This window comes from Staurois parvus, unplaced genomic scaffold (assembly GCF_062004578.1).
Source record: "Staurois parvus isolate SC_StPar_1 unplaced genomic scaffold, SC_StPar_1.0 ptg000336l, whole genome shotgun sequence".
Classification (NCBI taxonomy): Eukaryota; Metazoa; Chordata; class Amphibia; order Anura; family Ranidae; genus Staurois; species Staurois parvus.
In genome coordinates this window covers 2,812,352-2,825,853 of record NW_028318132.1, presented here as the reverse complement: position 1 = coordinate 2,825,853, position 13,502 = coordinate 2,812,352, and the positions used below count along the sequence as shown (strand labels likewise).

Below are 13,502 nucleotides of genomic sequence, written 5' to 3'. Positions count from 1 at the left end.
TCCTCCAGTTCTCGGAGTCTGTGTGTTTAGGGGAGACATGGACTTGAATACAAAATAAAACTACTCCAAAAGGTCCCCCAGACACACACCTCCCAAGGAATAGAGCCCACTCAGATGCCAGGGACCATGGTCAGTAGGCAAGAAGCTAGCCTGCAGTCCCCTCTAAAAGCCCCTGTCCTGGCTGGGTCTGTCAGAATACTGTTCTTTTTCTGTAGATGATATATATTTATGGAAAACATTTTATTTAACCACCAAAACTTATTCACTGCCTTGTTATCCCCTCTTCAGTCTATCATGAATGCTGCTGCCAGACTCATCCACCTTACCAAACGTTCTACCAATCCCTCCATTGGCTTCCCATTACCCAACGAATAAAATTCAAAACATTAACAATAACATATAAAGCCATTTATAACTCTGCCCCCAATTACATCACAAATCTTGTCTCCAAATATAACCCAAACCGTCCTCTCCGCTCTTCCCATGACCTCCTGCTCTCTAGCTCCCTTGTCTCCTCCTACCATGCTCATCTCCAGGACTTCTCTAGAACCTCCCCCATCCTCTGGAACTCTCTACCTCAATCTATCCGACTATTGCCTACTCTGCTCACTTTTAGGCGATCTCTGAAAACCTCTCTCTTCAGGAAAGCCTATCCTGCCTTCAGCTAATAACCAAATCGTCCATTTCTCCCATCAGTTTGTCCCTCACAGTTATGATCTTTTGTACCACTAGCCCCTTCCTCTTAGATTGTAAGTTCCAAGGAGCAGGGCCCTCCTAACCCTCTTGTATTGAACTGTATTGTTGCTGTATTGTCTCCCATTATATTGTAAAGTGCTGAGCAAGCTGTTGGCGCTATATACGGTAAATCCTGTATTAAATATTTTTTGCAAATAACATCCTATCGATAGTCCATATTCTGCACCCACATTCTGCACCCACTAAGTTTGCTTGAGAGGTCATCTTGCTTGATATAGGAAAAAAAAGTTTGTTGGAGGCTCGGTTATAAGCATGCCTGAGCAATTTATTTTAAAAAACATATTCAGTATTCTAGCAGTACATGAAATTCAAGCACAATGCATTCAGACACAGAAGAATATTTGAATAGTTACAACAGACTTCACTAATGGGTTTCCATAGGTCACCTTCACATCACTGCAGGTGCAGAAGACACGTAGAGGTGACCCCCCCCCCCCCCTCCCTTTACATAAAGAACCCTTTTTTTTTTTTTTTACAGGCTCTTCAATAGCCTGTAGGTACAAATGACAGTGGTTTTCATTTATTGTTACAGTTTCAGTGGATGAACCATTGACATTTAAATTACAATTTTTGCTTGAGCAGGAGTTGTTGGAGGAAAATTAAATTTTTCTCTAATGCATCCTGTAAAATATTCAAGGTAACTGTAATGGCCCAAGGGGAAAATACTGACATATGGAAAAGTATTATAATTTCAGAAATCAATGGAACACTGAAGAGAAGGTTACATGTAGAAACAAACACTAAATGATCCCAAAGCCTTTTTTTTGTTTCTCCAAGGCTTTTATTTGCCCAAAATTCCCAGCAAGCATTTCCTGAACTCTGCCAAAATCCAGGAATTATGCAGAATCTCATTTCTATACTGCTAGAAAATGTTTTTTTTTTTGGCTAAACAAAGCAATTAACTTTTAACTAAATTATATAGTACGATTCTGCTTCTCTATTTTATTATTGTGGAACAAACTAGTTTAACCACCTCCCGCCCGCCATATAGTAAAATGATGGACGCAAGGCGGTTCTCTAGTTCTGGGAGGACATCATATGATGTCCTTCCATTCTAACCACTCATGCGCGGCTCTGGGAGCACGCAGCGATCGGCGGTGCGCTGTGTCCCTCGGACACAGCGGATCACCGATCAACGGAAAGAGCTGTCACGCTGACAGCTCGAGAGGAGAGGAGAGTCGGTGATCGGCATCCCTCATAGGGGCCATGTAAACGGATCATTAGGGCACTGATGATCAGTGTGCCCTGATGATCTGTGTAGCCCCAGCAGTGCCACCTGTCAGTGTCAGCTGTCAGTGCTCATCCATGCCACCTGCCAGTGCCACATTTCAGTGCCTACCAGTGCCACATATTAGTGCCCATCTGAGCTGCCTTTCAGTGTCACCCATCAGTGCCAGTCAGTGCCACCCATCAGTGCCAATCAGTGCCACCCATCAGTGCTGCCTATCAGTGCCGCCTAACAGTGCCATATATGAGTGCTGCCTTTCAGTGCCCATCAGTGATGCCTGTCAATGCCCATTAGTGCCTCCTCAGTGCCACCTATCAGTGTCCATCAGTGCAGCCTCATTAGCGCACATCAGTGAAGGAGAAAAATCACTTATTTACAAACTTTTGTAACAAAAACGAAGAAAAAAAAACCTTTTTTTCTCAAAATTTTTAGTGGTTTTTGGTTTAAGAAAAAATAAAAAACCCAGAGGTGATTAAATACCACCAAAATAAAGCTCTGTCACAAAAAAATTATAAAAATGTCATATGGGTACAGTGTTGCATGACCGCGCAATTGTCATTCAAAGTGCAACAGCGCTGAAAGCTGGAAATTGGCCGGGCGGGGGTATAAGTGCCCTGTAGGCTAGTGGTTAATTATGGTTCCCCTGTATACCACACGGCCCTTTATAACAATGGATTTCCTACCGTGTTGTCAGCTACCTAAAATCACAACACATGCACAGGTCTATTGCATAGTGAATGAATATCACATCATTGTCGAGGCCCTCATTCTCCACCAGTTCCACAACGGTTATACTAAGAGGAATGTGCAACTAACTGGGCTCGTAGATAGGCCTCAACCATATTTCTGCTATGCAAATTGATTAAAGAAGAATAGCAGTTAAGATTTTAAAAGTTTATTCTAAACCACATCTATAGAAGCGTTTAAAGATTTTTAGGTACGTAACTGGAATATAGGGGAAGGGGGTTATATTTAGCTGGAGTCCTACTTTAAAACACAAACATTTACAGCACTGTTACATTGAAAATAAAATGTCTCAGAATCCTTCTGAAAAAAACCCCCAAAAAAACGAAAACTAGTCATTCAGGATTTCTACTAGATTTGGTAAACAAATAAAATAAATCAGAAAGCGTTAACCCACACCCATATAACTAGTATGTAGCTCTGGGATAATGGAACAGCAAATTGCATCAGAGGCCTGATCTATCCCCAAAGAGGACTGTGACATGAATCTAACTTTTTTTTTTCTAAAATCCTTTTTCCTTATAAAGAGGAACTTTATTATCTTTTTAAATTTACAAACCAAAGCACTTTATATTGTGCTACATTTAGTTACCTCTCACCCATTTTCATCTTACCCTCACTTTCCCTTGACAGCAGATACATAGGATGTCTAAAAATGATGCCAGTCTATTATCATAAACGTTAGACCTCATTCACAGGAGGTGTACATAACCGAAAGCCTGTGGAGAGTTATATTTACTTGCATGGGGATGCACAAGTGTTCTATACAACCCCTGTGCAGGCAGCCCCATTGCTGTCCTCCTGGATGCGTTCAGGGGTGCACACCCACACCAATGTCACATTGGGAGCAGTGACTGTATCCTTGCACTCGCTACGTCACAACTGACAGCAATGGGATTGCCTGCACAGGTATGCACAAAACACCTGTGCATCCCCATGCAGGTAAACATGGCCCTTAACAGGAGCATGGCTATGGACATCCTGTTTGTTGAATTCCTATCGCTCAACACCAGGGATATGTAGTTCCGGGCGCCAGGCAGGAAATTTTGCTTTTTACCTTCAGCCCTGCTGCGGGCAAGCAGCAGGGCTCACCTGTCAGGTGGAAGCATTCAAATGGCAGCGCTGCCACCGATTACTTCCACACAGTTCCAGCCTCTCCGCCCCCCCGTGTGAAGTTCCCCCCCCACCCACTGTCTCCTGGGCTCCTCTTGCCCAGGCCAGGGACCAGCTCACCTATGTGATGAAAAAAAGATAAGTAAAAAAAAAAGTGTTTTTTTTTTAAATTGTAAAATATGAAAGTTATACCCAAGCACATATCATATCCCCCCCCCCCAAAATATTGAGCCCCTCCCACATATACACACGTACAAACGAAAAAGCGCACATCGGGACACCTACGCAGGAAAACGATTGCGATACACGTTACATATGGCAGCGCACGCCAGAATGAGATCAATAATTCTAGCACTAGACCTCCTCCATAACACTATACTGATGACCTAGAAGGGGCTTTAAAAGTGTCACATATAGAAAATATAGGGTACTGAAGTGCATCGCAATTTCATGAGCGGCACACAAATTTAAGGTTTGACAAGTTGGATATCTATTTACTCGCTGCAACCTTATCATTTATATTTTTAAAAAAAAAATAGGGTAATTTATTGCTTTTTTGTGCCCTAAAATTAACTAACTTGTATTTTTTACTGAAATTTTGTGGTATTATCATAAAAAAATTGGAACTACCACCATTTTATTCTCTAGGGTGTCTGATTTCAGAAAATATATAATGTTTGGGGGTTTTGTGTAATCTTCAGGCCTAAAATGATTTTTTTTAAATCTTGTGCAAAAAACGCAAAATCAACCTTGGCAGTGAAGGGGTAAAGGATAAGCCCTACACTCCCCTTTCCTGACAAGCACCCAATCAGTGCTCATTACACTGCAAGGTCTCTCTGCTCCCTGCTAGTCCCCGAGTGCGGTGCTGGAGACAGGCAGGGAGGGGAGGAGAAAAACAGCGTAATTTTAAAAATATTTACGTTTAAGTCACCATAAAACTCCTTTTGTTTTTAAAACATTCCTAATGTCACCTTCGATATAAATATGGTTTTGATTAAAAAAAAAAATCTTGTTTTTTATCTGGACAAGTAGATTGTCATGAGGGACAAGTAGATTGGGGCACTAATCTAGTCCCTTGGACAAGTAGTTTTTTAAAAAATTTCCACACCCCTGTGTGTCAATGAGACCTTAGACACAATGCTCTTGGTAACCAGTACTTAGTAACAGACCTCTGCCAAAGACCCCCCACCCCTCTCTTCCTTCCATTCCTCACATCACGAGGAGTGTAGCTGTTACTCAGCTTAGCCAGCAAACAGCACCGTAATGTGAGGACAGGAAGCAGCATTTTCACTAGGAGAAAAAAGGTATTTTAAGGCATGTCAAAAATAAAAATGACTACGCCCTGGTTCACACATATGCAAATTCAGATGTGTTTTAGAAGGCATTGATTCGCATGACATGTAAAATAACATTGGGTTCTACTGTGTCTATTTACATATACAGTAAGTGGTGCACCTGAAGTGTAGATTTAAAAAAGAGACCTGTACATTTTTCGAGCAGTGAGGTGCAGGTCTGGTGCCTAAAATCGACTTATCGACTTAAAATCGCACGTCATCAGTTGTGAACACGATTTGAGCCTTGCCAATTCGCATCAGAGCCACATCTAAATCACACCTGAACCGTTGGACAACCACTTTGGAAATCTGCACTGAAAAAGGACATGAAAAATCGCACCACACTTGTGAACCCAGGCTCATAATATGTAGGGATAAAAAATTTAAAAAAAAGTATAAAAATGTAAAAATAAGTGAAACTTATTAACGGGCTTCAAGCAGATGTGAACTTCAGTGAAAATCCCCATGTGAAAGCACATACTAGATCCATCTACTGATCTACCACCTTGGACCTCCAAAGCTTCCCATTTGATCAATAAGGCCACATAAAGCTGGATGGAGATAGGATGAGGCAGGGCAAAGTTCTACTTCACAGGAAAGGAAGAACTGGATATAAACATCAGATGACTACATATCTGAACCTATTAATATTTTTGGGAGTTTTCACTCAAATATCATTAACCTTTTTTTTATCATATGCAATAGGTGCCATGCATTTCAGCTGTCTAGATTTTTTCAGGTTGTCTTAACCTTTTTTCTTTCAGAATCACAAACCTGTCTATTTAGGTTAGCAAAATTACAAAGTAAATGTCAAATTTCAGTACAGGCTACCTATGTATGTATGTATGTATGTCAACCTGATACTTCTACTAAAACAGAAGTAGACCTTTAAAGCGTACAGTCACACCTTTGTTTCACATTTCTTCGTTACTGAGCAACAAACATGCTGCACAAACAACCCCAGGCTACACTGTTCTGTCCCCAGGTATCTCAGCTATGCCTGCCTGCACAGACTTCAAACTGACAGCCGTTCGCATAAGACTTAAAGCATGTTTTAAGGCGACCATAGATGGATCGAAATACAACCATTTCAGCAGGGACAGGCTGAATTTTGACCAGTTTGTGCCCGTCCCTGTTTGACAAGAGCTAATCATTAGCCAACTTTTGTTGAATAAACAAACTGGGAAACTTTTATCAATCAGGAAGACAATGCCCTTGTGGGTGGAGCGGGCATGGGAAGGTTGGGGGTTGAATTTTTCATTCACCTTGTTTGTGTGCGAAGGAATCTTTTTTTTTTTTTTTCATTAAGTTCAGCCAGCTGAAAGAAAAAATAGCGAATCATCTATGGTCATCTTTTTTCTCTGTAGTAACCTTGTTGTATTAACAAAGATCAATAAAAACAGCAAATCACGCTAAATTCCTTTGCTCTTAGTCCAACGAAATTACGAAACTGGGATAACAGAAGGTGCAATTCCAGTTAAATTATTCTTCTAATAAGCAAAGCTGCAACTGTGAAGTTTAAAGAGGACTGGTCAGTCATTTTTTTTTAAGATGGCCACACCCCCACATTTTGGCCTGGTGGTGGTAATCACAATTGCCATCTTTGTTGGGCAAAGATGAACAAGCACAAGCAGAGGTTTTTGTCAGTGAAAGCATATTGTCAACACCCTCACTAAATCCAGAGATACAGCTGGTTATATACACGTTTCCAGAAAAGATGAGCTTGGAACCATTTGAAAAGTCTTAAGTTAACTATATATACACACTAGAGGAATGTTTTTTGAAATTTTTTGTCAGTTCGATGTTCTAATTGTCATTGGTGTCAAATCAACATTTGTTTTCAACCACAGTGAAGAGAAAAAAAAAGGAGCAGGATGGAAATATTTTCTTGAACTAACAAATTTCTTAGTGTGTCTATGTGGTTTTTGTTTGGGAACGTTCATTTGTTCCAAATTGTTAAAAGCAAGCAAAAACTTTGAAGTACTTTTGAACATCATTTGTCAAGTCGTTGAATGTACTGAGAATGTTCATGCAAAAATCTACAAAAATGGTCCGCTTTAATCGGTCAGTAAAGCCCAGTACACACTATGAGAAAAGCGGATGAACGAACATCCAGTTTTCCTTGATATTTCACAGCAGGTCGAAAGTGTATCAATTGTACGAAAATGCTCGTATGACAAAGGCTTTTTGTTGTTGTTTATTATTTCTGATCATGCAGTCTTTCGTATCCGATTTTTCACGTACGAAAACCTTACAAAAACAGTGTGCATTGAATGAAAATAGTTCTGTTCTCGTACGAGAAACATTTTGGTGTTTGCTCCTTCAGAAATTTTAATTTAGAGAGTCTGAATCGGGTTTTGAAAGTTGTGTATACACAATACAAAAATAGAACGATCGTTCCTCGTGCGGAATTTTCCTTCCAATTTTCTCTTAGTGTGTACCCCACTTAAGACTGCACATCACTAGGGTGGACCAACAGGAAGCAGGGAATGCAGAAAGCTTTCCTTTTTAATGACAAATTAAGATATAGCTGGCTCTGGCAATTGTTTTTTTTTCTGCAGTTTTCACGCAAGTAGACGTGCCCTCCCTTTTAAAAGAAAAAAAAAAAAAAAATCACGTTTGATTTGCCCAAGCCTTCAATGGGTTTTAGCTGGCTGTATCTGGATAGTTTTTATGGTCCATTTAAGAAACTATCTTAAAAATGAAAGACCCTTTGTGACATACACACAGACATATAGCCTTTGTATATAGTCATGTGATAGGGCTTCTACGAAATCATGCGAAAATCTGTAACCTGGCCATTCAACATGCTATGCATATTTATTTTGTCAGAGCTACTCTACCTTGAGCAATTCCAATACATAAACTATGCAAGTTTTGAACAAGTGATCTTTCACATGCTGATCTTCCTTACCAAAGCCAAATGTCTTGGTTTTCCAGAAACAATAAACGTGGCTCTACGATGGCCTATAAGGGCTCATGTATACTGCAGCTGATAAACTCACGTTTAGGAGCTGTTCAGCATTTTTTTCAGCAGCCCCTAAACTCACCCTAATGTTTTCCTATGTGTCCATGCACATATCTTCATTTACAGTCATTTACAGGCATTTAAGTTTACAGTTTTTTTTAAACACAGAAAATTTGCATTCAGCAGTCGATTTTATCAGCGTTTCAAATGCAAAAACGCGGCAAATTGGATAAGTGTTTGAAATTTTTTTTTTTTTAACTCTTCCAGTTCCCAATGCTGTCCAGAACCTTTTTTCATCATGAAAAATGCATGCAAAGCGTTTTTAAGGTACTCAAATAGACAAAACACTGAACACAGGATGTTCCTACCAAGCTTGGCACACATTGTAAAGACCAATTCACACCTCAGACCTCTCCCACCCTTGGAAACAAGATATGTTAATGACCATTCACACCTCAACTTCCTCATGAAGACCCCCTGCCCTCCTTAATGACTCACTCCACCAGCCACCTTTCCCACCCTTGGAAACAAAAGAAATGTTAATGAGCAACTCACACCTAAGCTAATCTCAACACATACTGCTCTCTGTGTTTCTACTTTCTGTACTTCTCTGAAACAGTCTTAAATAGTTAATATTTTACCACTTTTCAGTGCATTCTGGGCATTTGAGAGGTTCTCCTGTGCTTATCTTTAAAAAAACGCTTCTAAACGCGGCTAAACAGACTTTTTTAACCTCCGTTTTCCAGCGGTCAGTTTTCATCATTCAGAAGTGTCCTGTGTACATGGGACCTTAATGTGTTGTCAGAGCTATTCTCATACAGTCCAAAGAGCTGCCAGTAGTGTACAAAGCGCAGCAGCACTGAACCCAATGAGAGTTGGACTATTTGCTAAGTTAAATTGAATCCAATGAGACAGACTACTTGCCAAGGTAAATTGTAATTATAGCTCTTGAGCTATGAAAGGATCATATCATTCATAGTGGGGGAAAAAAAGCAACTATTTGCCTGTAACAGTGCATGTGCATTCGTTCTGTGAAAATGGGGCAATGTTGCAAGTTATTAGGCTATTTTCCCTACAGGTCGTATGTTATTCTTTCACACAAAAGAGAGTAAATCAGGAAAATACTACATTATAGTCTCTAGATGGAGCTGACAATCATAGCAGATTAGAATAGCCTAATAACATTTGATTTGGCCCCATTCACACAGAATGAATGTACATGCAATTTTACAGAACAAGTAGTTCTGTTTTTTTTTTTTTTTTTTAAATCTAAATACACCCTCAAGTATCAGTTTCATAAAGATCTAGGCATAATCTGACACCTGGCCAGGAAAAAAGAAGAATGGAAGCCAGATGATGTACACATCACGGCTGTGATTGTTCACTGTGCTCCTTACTGCCCCTTTAATTCACAGTTTATGAAAAATAAGGATGCATTTCCCAGGAAACAAATTTGCACATTTATCTGTGTTTTTATGTCCATGCTGCTCTTTCAGTCAACATGTTCTGGTATATACAATGAGGTTGAGAAGAAATGTTAATGAGAGTAATTATGACACTTTTTATATTCCCTGCATACAAAAATTAAAAAGATTACGGAGCATGAGTCACAGCTGACAATAAAAGGTTTTGTATAGTTCATGGGGACAAACGTGGGTTGGACAATATAAGAGCTCCTGCAGTCTCGCAGCCAGCAAGGTGCACCGACATGAAAGTGAAGACTTGTCTCCAAGGTGGGAGTACAGTAAGGAAAATTACATGGTAGAAAAAATGAACGCGCTATTTATACTGTGTTCTTCTCTCGTTCTCTCTAGCTCTTTATATGCTTAAATTATTTCATTTGTGGGTGAAAGATTTGGGAAGACTGATTTAGAGGCTGATAATATTTAAAGAGGATTTTTGGTCAATGTATTCCAAACAGTTGTGCTTCCAAGTTGTATTGTTTGTGCTAATAATCCAATTTGTTGAAGTGCAATTAAATTTAAAACTGCAAGTCTTCAAGCATGTCTGTTTTTGTTCATCTCCATTACATGGTGGATTGATGGGACTAGTAGTTTACAAAAAGATAACATTGTTTCTGCTGATTTTTCAGCGCACAGGAAGTGACTAAGGCACTGCATTTCTGGCAACACCTTTTAGGAATCAAAAAACCCTCTTCATCGGGGATGTATAAAAATACCATGAAACCAAAATTGTAAACATAGAATATTGATTAAAAAAAAACCAAAAGAATATTAATATTTTTATCAATGTTCTCTATATTTATTATTTTAATTTTGTTGTATTTTATAGCACTGATAAAGGGGGATCTTTGTCCTTCAAAGCGCCCTGGCTACCTTTACGACGTCCTGTTGTCACCTGGACTCTTGAGGTGATCATCTGGCACTCTTTTCTTGGTTAATTTATATAACAACCTAAGCCAGCCACCGGTAAGACGAAAACCGAATGAACAGTCTGTCGATTGTGTCATTTGTTTTGTTTTTCTAAAAAAAAAAATCCAGCATGTTCTATCGGGCCCTTTCGATTGCAGTACGAAAATCGCGTGTTGCAGCTGGCACACTAATGATGCAAAAAGTGAATGATTCGACGATCGGCAAGAATTTTTGTTTGGTTTTCTACTCGTCTATGGCCTGCACTATTCTGTTTGCTTGGCTAAAGAGATCAGTCAATTTCATTATGAACTTATAGCTTTATCAACTGTTGCTAATAGGCGATATTTACAGGTCAAACCTGCTGAAATGTAAGCTAAAGAAACTTTTTAGTTTCTACACTCCTATAGGGTTTGCATCAGAAATAATATTCATTAATAATCTACCTATAATGTAATAAGAAGTAGAATGAGTACATAGATTCAAAACGTGGTGAGGTGGATTACCATAAGGTCAGGCTTCTAGCAACATGCCATTCTATCACCCAGTGTTCACTCATAACTATGCATTTGGAAAGACCTGCCATTTGTTATACATGCCTAGGACCAACTGTTACATTTATGGATCAACAAATGCATGCCAGTCGTCCTCCTGTTTCAAATACTGCACCCCCCACAACCATTACAAATGCAAAATATGCTGGCTCCTCCATCCTCCTCTGGACATTGCGCCCCCCCCCCCCAAGCGGTTGCTTCAGGTCAATCAAACTGCACAAGCACAGTGTGCTCTCTCCTTCTTGGAGCTCAGCTGTGGCCGCTCTGGCCCTTCAAATTGCATGCATGCGCAGTACACTCTCTCCTTCTCTAGCACATGCAGTTTGCACAGCCCAGAGTGGTTGCTAGAGTGTGCCCAATTGTAATGTCCAGCCCCTCCTTCAAACGGCAAAAGAGAGAGGGACTGAGGGGCCAGCAGGCGTGCCCCCCCAGCTGAATGTGTAATGGGATGAGTGGCAGCATTTGAAACAAGATATGCACTGGTATTTACTATTCATAAAACATGGAACTGCATGCTGGGATTTTTTTAAAATGTTGCTGAAGGTGAACCTGAACTTTTAGGCTCATGTAGCAGTAAAAATATTTATTAAAAAGGTGCCAATTGTTCACTACTCTACTATAAAAAGGTTTTGCAGTTTCTAATTCTAGTCCCATTTGAGAGATTTCCATTCACTTCTGGTCACTCTGGCCCCCTGTCACCAGAGCAGCAACGAAGGGGAGATCTCTCCAATGAAGATACAAACAGCAATAAAAACATGACAGAATGTAAACCTTCCTCACACCATCCAAAGCAAAACCAAATTTTGTTGGGGATTTGTCAGGCTGTAAAGCTTTCCATTATATGAACATATATTAAATCACAAAGGAAAAAAAAAAAAGGAGAATTAATTATTGATTTCACAGAAATGCCATTAGATGAGGTGGCAGGAAGGTGTCAGCAGAAACACAGTCTTCATTAGAATCCATGTATTCCTTAATCAATGCTAGACAAAGACACAGAGGAAGCATCATTTATACGATACTGCATAAACGTGACATTTTGCCAAGCTCAGAAAAGCTAATGGGAGATTATAAAATCAGTAATGTGTCCAAAGAAACCTGGATTTCAGGTTTCTGTTATCTAGAGTCAACAGAATGAGAACAGCAGCATGCATAGACTGTGCACTGGATTGTTAAAGCTTACACATAACCAAAACCTCATTGTACGCAGGGGCGGACTGACCATTTAGAAACTCAGGCACTGCCTGAGGGCCCGGGGTCAGCAGGAGGCCCCATGAGATGCCCCTGGTACCTTTTTCATAGGCTTTTTTGAGTTTGGGCAAGGACACAGGGGCCCCATGATCCCCTATTGCCTAGGGGCCCCATGAGTTGTCAGTCCGCCCCTGAGTGTACGAATAACATTTCATTACATACACATGGTGAATCCAGCTATCAAAGGCCTATCACAGTATTTAGGCATTTGATGAACAGCTAGCAAGTATTCATGGTCATCCAGGATGTATGAAAACAATAAGCCAACAACCTAGAGAAAAGGGACCTCATGTGCAGTCCCTGACAACAGACACAAATGTATTGTTCAGTACTGTATATAGAGATGGTCAAAGACCAGACATATATTACATTAGACTGCTAAAGATAACTGTCATTGCAACTCGCTTACAAATTAATGCACATCATTCTTGATCAGTACCTATAGGCCCCTAAAAATTACTGTTATCACCTTTGAGATTCCCCACAACAAGATCTATTATAAAAATAGGAGGCTCATAAAAGGTCATAGGCTGATCATAGCAAGCACAAAGGCAAATAATACACCAACTAATAGTCCATGGGGCCTCTGGTACACAAACAGCTCATTCATATGGCAGTTCAGCAAATTTCTGCAGTGGGTACAGTCATGTGTTTGTGATCAGATGAGGACAGGAAGCCTGTGTGAATCAATAATGTCTGCAGTTGTTCACATGTAATTGCACAAGGAGCGATTACATGTGGTTAGGGACAGATGAGCAGCTCTGGACAAACATTTTGCATCCAGGGCCAATCATCAGTCTCTAACCACTCTGTGTGTCAATACACATGAACAGTTGTGGATATTGTCAGCCTGTCACAGAGTTGTATAAGATGAGCAGCTGTGGATGGTCGCAAACACCTGTATGTACTTGCCACAAAATTATGCTGATCTGGGAGGTGTACAGTCCTGAAAGGCCATGTGAATTAGCGAAGAAGCCACTTGCAGCCTTCAGACCACAGGTTACAAATCAAGATTTTAGAGGATAGTGTGTACTATGACTGTTTTGCTGTTGTGTAGTTTTTGAAAACACTGCTGCTGGACACAGAAAGACATTGGAAATAAGAACGTGTCTAAAGCCCCACAATGCATATTCTGACTACTCTCAGTCTACCTTTGTTTTAGATTCTCTCAAGCCAGTACACAGA

General features: G+C 40.1%; 1 protein-coding gene across 2 annotated transcripts in view; it reads right to left on the bottom strand.

Annotated features, from left to right (window-relative positions):
• KIAA1671 (KIAA1671 ortholog) overlaps window positions 1-13,502 on the bottom strand; it is a 232,064-nt gene that overhangs the window by 40,656 nt on the left and 177,906 nt on the right. The window lies entirely within an intron of this gene.